A 13,096-nucleotide genomic window follows, 5' to 3' on the forward strand; every position below is an offset into this window, starting at 1 on the left:
AACTTTCTGACAAGTAATCTACTCACTCTTAAGGGAACCTAAACATAATCCATTTTTTTCTAAGGTAATGTTAGAGGAGGCGGCACGGTGGTGTAGTGGTTAGCGCTGTCACCTCACAGCAAGAAGGTCCGGGTTCGAGCCCCGGGGCCGACGAGGGCCTTTCTGTGCGGAGTTTGCATGTTCTCCCCGTGTCCGCGTGGGTTTCCTCCGGGTGCTCCGGTTTCCCCCACAGTCCAAAGACATGCAGGTTAGGTTAACTGGTGGCTCTAAATTGACCGTAGGTGTGAATGTGAGTGTGAATGGTTGTCTGTGTCTATGTGTCAGTCCTGTGATGACCTGGCGACTTGTCCAGGGTGTACCCCGCCTTTCGCCCGTAGTCAGCTGGGATAGGCTCCAGCTCGCCTGTGACCCTGTAGAACAGGATAAAGCAGCTAGAGATAATGAGATGAGATGAATGTTAGAGCAATTGAAAAACATTACTTGCATGTATTAGATGGGCAAAGGGCGCTGTGCTGAGCTGTGAAATGTCTGACACAAGCACAATTCACAGTTCCCACCAAACGCTGGAGTAAATGCATGCGGGTCGGTTCTGACCCATGTGTGTAAACTTGATGTAGAATTACAAAAGCTGTGCTTGTTCATAACTTAAGAAAGGAGAAATAAAAATGATGATTTGTGCTAAACAAAAACAAGATATTTACTGCATATTTGGAAAAGTAAATGACAAAATGAATTTATTTCAAAAGTATATCATAGAAACACTATGGTACATGAAATAACCTGGAAAATGAATGCAGGTCGTTTTTGACCCATGTTGTGCATTAGAAGGGTAGTGATACAAAAAGGGTTTTTATCCAAGAAGTAAGAAAGGAAAAAATAAAATAAGGGTGTATGATGATCAAAAACAAGTTAATTGAGGAATACCTTGAATACTGAATGATGGAATTAATTTATTGTAAAGATATAGAAGAGAAAAACTCAGCCGGATCACTTTTGACCCGTGTTTTGCATCAAAGGGTTAAGAAATCTTACCAAGTCAAATTTGACTAGTTCCATTGGCAGTTTTTTTTCACCTGATTCAATAAGCAAATATGCTTTGTTTTAATCTTTTATTTCTTATTTTTGAAAGGCCATTTTTTGCAGTGTACAATACAAGATATCAGGTATTGCACTATCTGAATAATGTGGGTTATACCGATATCAGTAATGAAAAGAGCTGCAGGAAAGATGGGCTGTTCTCGGTGTATAATGTGTACAAATCCTCTACATTAGCTCAGTGCCTCAGTGTTCCAGCACACAGCTCCAACATCCGAGCGCCTTTCCCTCCCACCACACACACACACACACACACACCTCTGTTTCTGCAAAATAACATCACCAGCAAAACTATGCATCTGTTCTTGGCTGCTACAAATGTGTGCTGGTGCATTTTAAAGTCCAGATAACCACACACACACAGACACACACAAAGCTCATACGTAAAAATACGCACTTGACTTGGCTGCATCCATCTGGAGACCTCGGCTTGGATTTAATTAAAATCAGAGCTGCAAAACGAGTTTTTACTCGTCTGGGATCAAAACATTTCAAATCAATCGTCATTCAACATAAATGACTGTGGTTTGGGAAACCGGATCATGCAGAAGCTGAAGGATTGGACATGAGGAGAGCGGTGATGATCAGAGTTTACATGTGAGTTCAACTTTCATTCATTTTTCCAAATTTATCCAAATTAAGTTCAGTCTGGGACTCAGTTAGACAGACAGGTCTAAGATATCTAAATGTACAATGTACTACAAGGTCTGTCTTTGAAAGTACACAGGGGGATTTAGTATCACTGAATTTTAAAAGTAAAGGCTGATTTAGTTATTTGGTGTGAACTTTGTGCAAGCTTTTTTTTTTTTTAAACAAACATTATAATGAAACTTCTTCCTCTGTTGGCTTTAATTCACAGAGAGAAAAACTTCACGGATTTCTGTGTTCATGTTAACAAAATGATCAAATATGCAAAAAAAAAAAGGGTTAAAAAACCCACAAAAAAGATATATTTGCGTATATATTAAACAGAATAGAATGGAAAATTAAATAACTCCAAAATTTTAGGCATTGGAAAAAAAACACATTTTACTTCATTTTTCATCTTTTTCCCCCTGGAAAACACCGTCACTGTTGTGTGCATGCACTTCTGATGTACGAAAATGATCCACTCCATAATCCACCTTTTCCCCTTTCCAATCTTTGCAATCTATGCCTATTTTCACTGTCAGAAAATAAAGTCCATTATTGTACCTTTAGGGGTACAACGGCTTGTCACTGCATGGGGTAGTACCCTCTAAGGGTATTTGTACTCTTTATATACTGATTGGGAATATATATGTACCTTTCTGGCTCTAAAAAGATACACATATACCCCTTTTCCACCAAATCAGTTCCAGGGCTGGTTCGGGGCCAGTGCTGGTGCTGGTTCACAACTCGTTCAACTTGCGAGCCAGCTGAGAACCAGATTGCTTTTCCATAGCTCGCGGTGCCACGTCATTACGTCGCTGTATACGTCAGTTACGTCGCTGTATACGTCATTATGTCGCTGTATACGTCAGTTACGTCGCTATGTTTGCATAAACCTTGGCGCGAATATCGAAGCAAAAACAACGCGGAAGCAGCAGCAGCAGCAGCAGCAACAACAATAATAATAATGGATGACTTCGCGTTTGTACAGCTGCTGCTTCTCGTCGCTTAAAAATGGCGATCTTTCGCGGTCTTGTTATTGTTGTTGGTCTTAACAACTCCGTCCCCCCACTGACGTAAGCGGTTCTTTCCTCTGGCCCAGCAGAGAGTTGGTGCTAGCCTGGAACCGGTTTTTCTGGCCCCAGAGCCAGTTCTTTGTCAGTGGAAACAGAAAACCCGGTAGAGGTCTGCACGGGTCGGATTTTTCAGTCCTGCTCCCGCCCGCGCCCGCATTGTGCAGTCCTGCTCCCGCTCGCGCCCGCAAAGAATTATGATTTTAAGTCCCGCTCCTGCTCGCACCCACAAAAAATGATTTTCAGTCCCACTCCTGCCCGCACCCACAAAAAAATTATGATTTTCAGTCCCGCTCCCGCCCGCCATATTTTGTCCCACTCCCGCCCACAAATCCCACATGATGCAGACGTTCGCGTTATTTCTCAGGAAAGTTCTTGTCTTGACACAGCGTGATGGTGCCCTGCCCCCTACTTTGAGTGGATTTGAGCATAAATATCTACAGCTCACGTTCACGTTTATTTATTATTTACCTTGTTTCTGAATTCAGCATGTAGTGTCTCTAATAATAATAATAATAATAATTAGTGCTGTCAAGCGATTAAAATATTTAATCACGAATCGCACACTTTTATCACATGAGAAACCATTGTAATTCTCTGATCAGCATAAAAAAGTGAATGGGCTTGCTTTGTACGAATGGTTTTTTTTATTGCAAAGCAGAGCTAGTAAGAGAAGTGAATTGATGCTTGAGTTAGTCTACAAATCTAATCAGAGAGACAGGTTACACAGTGACGGTAGGCTTGACTCAATGCTATCCCAGAAATCCTTCCTGTAATATGCAAATTTGGCCGCCTCTGATTGGACAGCCAAATTTGCATATTACAGGAAGGATTTCTGGGATAGCATTGAGTCAAGCCTACCGTCATCAGGGGTGATAGCGTTCCGGCGCCGTGCCGGATTTCCGGCGTACCGTGGCTGGGGAAAAAAAAAAAAAATCTAGTTCGCCCATTGTCCTGTGTCATTCTGAGATGCGCAGATAGACAGTAAAGGGAATTCGGAATTCCCTTTACTGTCTATCTGCGCATCTCAGAATGACACAGGACAATGGGCGAACTAGATTTTTTTTTTCCCCAGCCACGGTACGCCGGAAATCCGGCGTGGTGCCGGAACCCTATCACCCCGTGTCACTGTGTAACCTGTCTCTCTGATTAGAGTTGTAGACTAACGCAAGCAGTAAATCACTTCACTCATGCTTCTCTTGCTAGCTGGGTGCGAACTGCAAGTCATTAGAGTGATCAAAGGATTTCCCGTTAGGGTGATCAATGGCAAATTTAAGATGCCATTCCTCACTCAATCTGGCAATCCGACTCTCTCTGCAAATTTAGGCATCTTAAAATGTTCTTATTAATGCCAAATAAAATATCCAGCACAAATTATATATGATAGACATAAATTAATAATTTATACATTTTATTTCAAACACGTTTTTAGTTAGCGGGACTGCAGCTTATCACCCCGCCCGCGCTGCATATGTGCACTTCCGGTCCCGCCCGCGATGAGCTTTCAAAATTTGTCCCATGCCGCACTGCTTTGCGGCGGGTCCCGCGAGTCCCGCGGGAGTGCAGGGCTCTAAAACCCGGTTCCAAACTAAGCACTGGCCCCAAACCAGCCCTGGAACTGCTTTGGTGGAAAAGGGGCAATAGTTACCCTGAGGTCCCATAATGAGCCCTAGGGGGTAAATTAGTGTAGATTGTACCTTGGGGGACAGAAATGGACGCCTACTCTACCCCTATTTCTGACAGTGTACTATATTCTGTAATAGAAACAGAAATCGTTCTGTACCGTACATCGACACACTACCTACATTTACATGGACCCTAATAATCTGTTAATAATCAGATTCAAGCTCAAGAAGAATGGAATGTCTTCATGTAAACAGCTCGATCGGAATGAAATACTCCATTCTGATTGAGAATTTAATCGGATTGAAAGAGATGGTGTAGACCTCTGATAATCCGTTTGGAAAATATTAGCCATGTAAATGCTCGATCAGGTCGCCTTCTGCACCTGTAACCGCGCATGTTCAGCGCGCCTTTGTGCAGTGATGACGTAGAGAAGAAACTCACCATGTCCATATTTATGGAGCAGAGAAAGCCAGCTATATAGGAATGTCAGAACTTATATGTTTGGGACATATCTTTCATTTCACGCATCTTTCTGATCACTTTCGTTTGAATGATACATTCAGAATTGCTGATCAGAATGATTTCATTCCAAATATAAAAAAACGTGTGTGTCTAAATGTACTAACTGTCTGCACTTAAAAAAATAAAAATCTAATACTTAGTATTTGCTATAAAATAAAATATGATCTTGGTGGCAGCAGAGTCATTTTTAAACATGCCCAATCTGGCAATCACATTAACTGTCTTGGGCCAAGGTTCCCCAAAAACATTGAGCAGAAAGATCAAGAGTATCATACTGAACACTCACTCCCCTCGTAAAGATGACATTTGTGTAAAAAAATATCTCAGTCTTGCCTTCTGCTCCTCTCCTGAGGATGGGGCAGTGTGATTCCTGCCCCAATGGGCAGTTGTTGAAGTTTCCATCTTTGCAGGAAGAAATTAATTTAGTGAATTAATCAACTAAATGGAGCACTGAGAACATAACATCTAGAAAGGCAACTAAATCAATGGAATATCAGCTTATATCTGTAAAATAGCAATAACAACAACAACAAAAAAAATCAAACCCTGATCACTCAGAAGAGGAAATTTCAATGAATTTTGACGAAGGAGTTGTGAATGACAGCATTTTGAAGATTCATTTTTTGAACCTCTGATATAAATGGCGGGCTCTTCTCCACCTGCCCCAATGGATAAACTGCCACTGCCTAGTGTGCTTTTTAGCGCAATACATGACCTCTATATTATAGAAAACCTCTAACTGGCTCAGATTTAGTCAGTAATCACATGAACAAGCCACCTGATAGAACTCAATGTTCAATATTAAGTTCAGGCATCTGAACTTAACATTCTTGACATTACATTACATTATCAGCATTTAGCAGACGTGCTTATCCAGCGCGATATACAACATACCCAGAGCAGCCTGGGGAGCAGCTGGGGGTCAGGTGCCTTGCTGAAAGGCACTTCAGCCATTCCTGCTGGGCCAGGGAATCAAACCAGTAACCTTATGGTCCCAAAGCTGTTTCTCTAACCATTAAGCCATGGCTTCCCCCATGGCCTAATATTCCCATTGCTATGAATATTGACATTTTCATAGCAAAACTATAGTGCAGCGATTGCACAGCTAATATGCTTCATGAAGGAAACAGAGAGAGAAAGATAGTACAGATGAAGATAAAGTCAAAAAGATTAAGGGATGTGGGGCAAACTTCACACAGAGCATTACAAAACCAGAGGGGGATCAGTAACTAATGCAGAAAATTCCTCTAACTAAGCAGACACAGATTTTCTCAAAAGAGAAGGATTTGGAGATTTTAAAAGGTTTAACAATCAAAGCAATACAGACGAAGTCAAAAAAGGTACACTACCGTTCAAAAGTTTAGGGTCACCCAGACAATTTTGTGTTTTCCATGAAAAGTCACACTTTTATTTACCACCATAAGTTGTAAAATGAATAGAAAATATAGTCAAGACATTTTTCTGGCCATTTTGAGCATTTAATCGACCCCACAAATGTGATGCTCCAGAAACTCAATCTGCTCAAAGGAAGGTCAGTTTTATAGCTTCTCTAAAGAGCTCAACTGTTTTCAGCTGTGCTAACATGATTGTACAAGGGTTTTCTAATCATCCATTAGCCTTCTGAGGCAATGAGCAAACACATTGTACCATTAGAACACTGGAGTGAGAGTTGCTGGAAATGGGCCTCTACAGTGGTGCTTGAAAGTTTGTGAACCCTTTACAATTTTCTATATTTCAGCATAAAATTGACCTAAAACATCATCAGATTTTCACACAAGTTCTAAAAGTATATAAAGATAACCCAGTTAAACAAATGAGACAAAAATATTATACTTGGTAATTTATTTATTGAGGAAAATTATCCAATATTAAATATCTTTGAGTGGCAAAAGTATGTGAACCTTTGCTTTCAGTATCTGGTGTGACCCCCTTGTGCAGCAGTAACTGCAACTAAACGTTTCCGGTAACTGTTGATCAGTCCTGCACACCGGCTTGGAGGAATTTTAGCCCATTCCTCCATACAGAACAGCTTCAACTCTGGGATGTTGGTGGGTTTCCTCACATCAACTGCTTGCTTCAGGTCCTTCCACAACATTTCGATTGGATTAAGGTCAGGACTTTGACTTGGCCATTCCAAAACATTAACTTTATTCTTCTTTAACCATTCTTTGGGACAACTACTTGTGTGCTTAGGGTCGTTGTCTTGCTGCATGACCCACCTTCTCTTGAGATTCAGTTCATGGACAGATGTCCTGACATTTTCCTTGAGAATTTGCTGGTATAATTCAGAATTCATTGTTCCATCAATGATGGCAAGCCATCTTGGCCCAGATGCAGCAAAACAGGCCCAAACCATGATACTACCACCACCACGTTTCACAGATGGGATAAGGTTCTTATGCTGGAATGCAGCCTTTTCCTTTCTCCAAACATAATGCTTCTCATTTAAACCAAAAGTTCTATTTTGGTCTCATCCGTCCACAAAACATTTTTCCAATAGCCTTCTGGCTTGTCCACGTGATCTTTAACAAACTGCAGATGAGCAGCAATGTTCTTTTTGGAGAGCAGTGGCTTTCTCCTTGCAACCCTGCCATGCACACCATTGTTGTTCAGTGTTCTCTTGATGATGGACTCATGAACATTAACATTAGTCAATGTGAGAGAGGCCTTCAGTTGCTTAGAATTTACCCTGGGGTCCTTTGTGACCTTGCTGACAATTACATGCCTTGCTCTTGGAGTGATCTTTGTTGGTTGACCACTCCTGGTGAGGGTAACAATGGTCTTGAATTTCCTCCATTTGTACACAATCTGTCTGACTGTGGATTGGTGGAGTCCAAACTCTTTAGAGATGGTTTTGTAACCTTTTCCAGCCTGATGAGCATCAACAAGGCTTTTTCTGAGGTCCTCAGAAATCTCCTTTGTTCGTGCCATGATACACTTCCACAAACATGTGTTGTGAAGATCAGACTTTGATAGATCCCTGTTCTTTAAATAAAACAGGGTGCCCACCCACACCTGATTGTCATCCCATTGATTGAAAACACCTGACTCTAATTTCACCTTCAAATTAACTGCTAATCCTAGAGGTTCACATACTTTTGCCACTCACAGATATGTAATATTGGATCATTTTCCTCAATAAATAAATGACCAAGTATAATATTTTTGTCTTATTTGTTTAACTGGGCTCTCTTTATCTACTTTTAGGACTTGTGTGAAAATCTGATGATGTTTTAGGTCATATTTATGCAGAAATATAGAACATTCTAAAGGGTTCACAAACTTTCAAGCACCACTGTATACACCTATGGAGATATTGCACCAAAAACCAGACATTTGCAGCTAGAATAGTCATTTACCACATTAGCAATGTATAGAGTGTATTTCTGATTAGTTTAAAGTGCTTTTCTTTCAAAAATAAGGAAATTTCAAAGTGACCCCAAACTTTTGAACGGTAGTGTACTTTATCCACCTGTAGGTTTTGTAGCCTGTGAATTTAAAAATCTCCTTGGTTGTGAACTGGAACACCAAGAAGGCTGCTGTTCTTAATCTCTTAACCAAGGTGCTCACCAGTCCTTCTTTCTGGGAGATGTTTGGATGCTGGTTGTTGGTGCTGCTCTCCACCAACAGGTTGGAGTGAAGTCTTTAACAGTTTCCATTACTTCCGTTGCTTCTTTGTGTCAATTACAGAATGAATCTCCAAAATGCGTCAATACAACACATTCATGTCGAGTAATATAATCAACTCATGTATGTAATATCCATAATGTCAGATTCAACACTGATATGCCTACTGCTCACTAAACTGACCAGTTTTATATAATAGTATTAGAACCTGATGACATTAAAAACTAGAAGGGCACTCGGTAGAGTGCATATCCCCACCAAGCCACATGTTTGGATTTGTATCAGAATCTAAATCAATTGTTCCTTGGCCCATGGCCCACCTTTCCTCAAAATTGGGAACAAACAAACAAAGGCATAACCTCCTCCAACAAAGTTGGCAGTGGTAATAAAAAAAAAAAAAAAGAGTTGAAATCTGACGGAGTTTGGAGGAATAATAGGAAAACGGTGAGTAGGCAGAGAAACAGAAAGGTCTGTTGTGTTCTTTTCACTCTTAGTGATGCGGCTCTTACTCATACGCTACCTCCTCTACTTATTTGTATGGAATGCACTAATGCACTCTACAAACCATTTTCAACAAAATGGGGGGAAAAGCTTCCAGAAACCACTTGTTGTTAGGGAATATGTGTTTGGGTTTATTAATCTTAAGACTTATTAAGGAAATGAACCACTTTCGAAAGAAGGAAGCCTTTCAAGTGAAGTGAGGAGTCATGTTGAACTGTATAATGAACCTTCTGAAAAGAACAAATGTTAAAGGCAAGGCTGAGCTACTCTGTATCGACCGGTGAGTGGCCTAGTGGTTAGCATGTCCGCCTCTTGATTGGGAGATCGCGAGTTCTATTCACAGTTGGGTCATACCAAAGACCATCATAAAAATGGTGCCTACTGCCATCTGGTAAGGCATGCTACAATATAGATGCGAGTGGGGAGTCAAACTCTTGTGGTTACCAGAGGGCTAGCCCCCCATCGTCACCCTAGCTATGCGAGAGGCCGAGGGCTACGGATAGTGGGAAGGACTTTGATTTTTGATAAGCTACTCTGTAGAATAAAAAGAGCACAACCACCTGATATTCTGGTAAAAATAACAACAAAGCACCTTATTGTATACCGCGAGTTGGCCTAGTGGTTTAGCGTTTCCGCCTCTTGATCGTGAGTTCTACTGGTGGTCAGGTCATGCCAAAGACCCTCTTAAAAATGGTATCTAGAGATGCGAGTAGGGAGTCAAACTCTAGCGGTTACCAGATGACTAGCCCCTCATTGTAACCTTAGCTGTATAATAGCCAAGAGGCCGAAGGTTATAGAAACGGACAGAGGTGGACAAAGTACCCAAGTTTATTACTAAGTCAAAGTACATATCCCACTGGTTAAATGTTACTCCGATACAAGTAAAGTTGTCCGGTCAAATTTTTACTTAAACTATTGATGTACTTGCTTTTAAAAATACTTAAGTATTAAAAGTACATTTTCTGTCAACGCACTGTTGTATTCTTGCCACAACGCTTACAAAACCTAATGCCTCTGACGCAACCGACTGGATTTTCTGACTAGTTTGTAGAACTGAAGCTCCACCTGACATGCTAGCAAACTCTTTTCAAACTCGGAATCATATTGGGTAGCTAATGCTACTAGAAAAGAAAGATTTCTACATTCTGTTTATTTGGCAAGATTATGCTAATATTATTCATGTTAGCGTAACTCTGTTTTTACATGCTAACTAACAGTGTCCAAGTTAACTAGCTGTGTGTTAACGTTAGCTGTGGACAAGGCTGTAGCAACTTGACGGGCAAATCCATAGAAAATCATTTGACTAACCAGACTACACAGCTATTGCAACGTTATCGCTAGCTCTAAAAGCACAGACAACTTCATTACAAGCTCTCTCTTGGAAAAAAACATTTATATACCTCAATATGCTTCTGCAGGTTGGACGACGAGTTTTTGAACGCCGTGATGATGTTCGTTTTAGGCAAACAAAAACATTTAAAATGAAACGAATCTTTAATCCTTTCTGAAAACTGAAACATGGGTTCTAGGTACGGCCATGAGGGCGTGCATTCTCTAGAAAAACCGCCTCCTTCCATTCTGCCATCAACTGAACAATCGTGTTTAAATAAAGCTGCTGAGAAACAACTGAACTTGATTTTATACAGTCTATGGACGTGACGTGACCCTAGTGATTACTGATCGGCTGTCTCAGTGTCACCTGCGGAAAAACCAATCACATTTTATAAAAGAAAACAAAAAACGTCCGCTTTCAAAGCGGCTTCATAGTAACAAGTAACGAGGACCTTGATAGAAATGTAGTGGAGTGAAAAGTACGATATTTGTCTTTCAAATGTCGTGAAGTTAAAGTCATAAGTATACAAAAAAATACTACTCAAGTAAAGTAGAGATACTCAAAAAGTGTACTTAAGTACAGTACTCAAGTAAGTGTACTTCGTTACTGTCCACCTCTGGAAATGGAGATTGGTGCTGCCCAATGGGCCTTAAAGGCTTGGTTAGTACTGGGATGGGAGACTGCCTGGGAAGACCAGGTCCTGGCATTGTACAGCTACAGTAACACTATTGTGACTATATTGAGGTTTTTCACCCACGTGACCAAGTCATGTGATGCATCGTTAGGCTGCCATTTTGGATGTCATGGCTCGAATCAGTTTGAATGCGAGGAAGGCGACAAACGAAAAACATAAAAGAAAAAGGAGTGAGATGCAGAAAACACCTTCACTATCCAGCGACGTAGGGCATTTACAGGGCGAGCAGAGGGAGAGGTATTTGCAAAAATTGAGGTTAGCAGGCTTAGAGAACGACGTTTACCTGCTTCCACCAGGATTGTTCACTGACGTACGGAAGTATACGAAGCCCTCGTCTTTACCTGACTTCGGCCCACATGATCTGTATACCCATGTCGTTAAAAACCCATCGCCATACACAGGTATTGATCTGAAAGCGTATAAGAGTTTGGATACCTACAAATATTTTGTGTCAGGCTGGGTAACATGCCTACATCAGCGGGTCGTCCCTGGAGCCGGTGGTCGCCATCTTATTACAGCTAAGGTTTGTTCACATTTTCATTTACTTTCGGTCCTCAGGATAAACAAAATGTTATTAAATGTCATTGAAATAACTTCTTAGTCTGTTGAGACATGGCCCGTTATAAATTTGCTGTTACCAGGCAATGACCAAGAACTGTATTATTAGGGTCGGTGTCTGTGTTGTAGCAGTGTACTAGCAGCTAGCTGTTAGCACTAGCTAATGTTAACAACATAGTAGCTGGTATGTTACTGTAGCAATGTTTACGTTCAGTCATTTGGATGACTGTTAAAACCTTTCAGTCTCAAGTTTTTCCTTTACTGTATTTACTAGTTTACTGTAATTATGATCCGGCAGCTATTTACACTGGATCCAGTGTAAATAGCTGCCGGAGCGCGCTCCGGCTTGCTCCCCCTCAAATTAAGCAGCGCGCTTCAGCTTGCTCCCGGAGCACTCCGGGAACAAGCCGGAGCGCGCTGCTTAATTTGAGGGGGAGCAAGCCGGAGCGCGCTCCGGAACCTCGGCCGGAGCACCCCGGGAGCAAGCCGGAGCGCGCTGCTTAATTTGAGGGGGAGCAAGCCGGAGCGCGCTCCGGAACCTCGGCCGGAGCACTCCGGGAGCAAGCCGGAGCGCGCTGCTTAATTTGAGGGGGAGCAAGCCGGAGCGCGCTCCGGAACCTCGGCCGGAGCACTCCGGGAGCAAGCCGGAGCGCGCTGCTTAATTTGAGGGGGAGCAAGCCGGAGCGCGCTCCGGCAGCTATTTACACTGGATCTGGTGTAAATAGCTGCCGGATCATAATTACAGTAAACTAGTAAATCCAGTAAAGGAAAAACTTGAGACTGAAAGGTTTTAACAGTCATCCAAATGACTGAACGTAAACATTGCTACAGTAACATACTAGCTACTATGTTGTTGACATTAGCTAGCTTGACGTTCAAAATGGCGGACACCGGGGCGTCACATGACCCTGTGACGTCAGGTGAAATACCTCAATTACACTGCAATAATACAGTAACACTACATGTCAAAGGCATTTAGCAATAGAACCTTGTCTGGGTATGTTATTTTCGTAGGCAATGTGAGGTAACGAGGTAATGTTAGCCTAGCTACCATAGGTATCTAATGTTGGCTAGCTAGTCTGATTTAAGTCTGATTTTAAATAAATATTACTGCTAATAATATGTTATTAATAATATCATTTCCATTAATATGTTAGGTTCATTTCTGCTGTATTGAATTTTATGACTGTTTTTTAAATTTTATTCATTAATTTTTTTGAGACATCAGCACCTTAGACCATTAATAACAGACTATTAACATGATGTGCAAACAAATTTGCAGTCATCAAACAGGAAGTGAAGGCATTTGTCAGCAATGCTTTTACGTGTTTACGCCAAATTTAGCAAATACGTTTTTGCTTAGCAATTTGCTACTGAAAACAGGAAGTGAGGTAACATCTCAGCAGCGCCTTGATATCCATCAAATTTGGTACATTC

Source organism: Neoarius graeffei, chromosome 23, assembly GCF_027579695.1.
Source record: "Neoarius graeffei isolate fNeoGra1 chromosome 23, fNeoGra1.pri, whole genome shotgun sequence".
Lineage (NCBI taxonomy): Eukaryota > Metazoa > Chordata > Actinopteri > Siluriformes > Ariidae > Neoarius > Neoarius graeffei.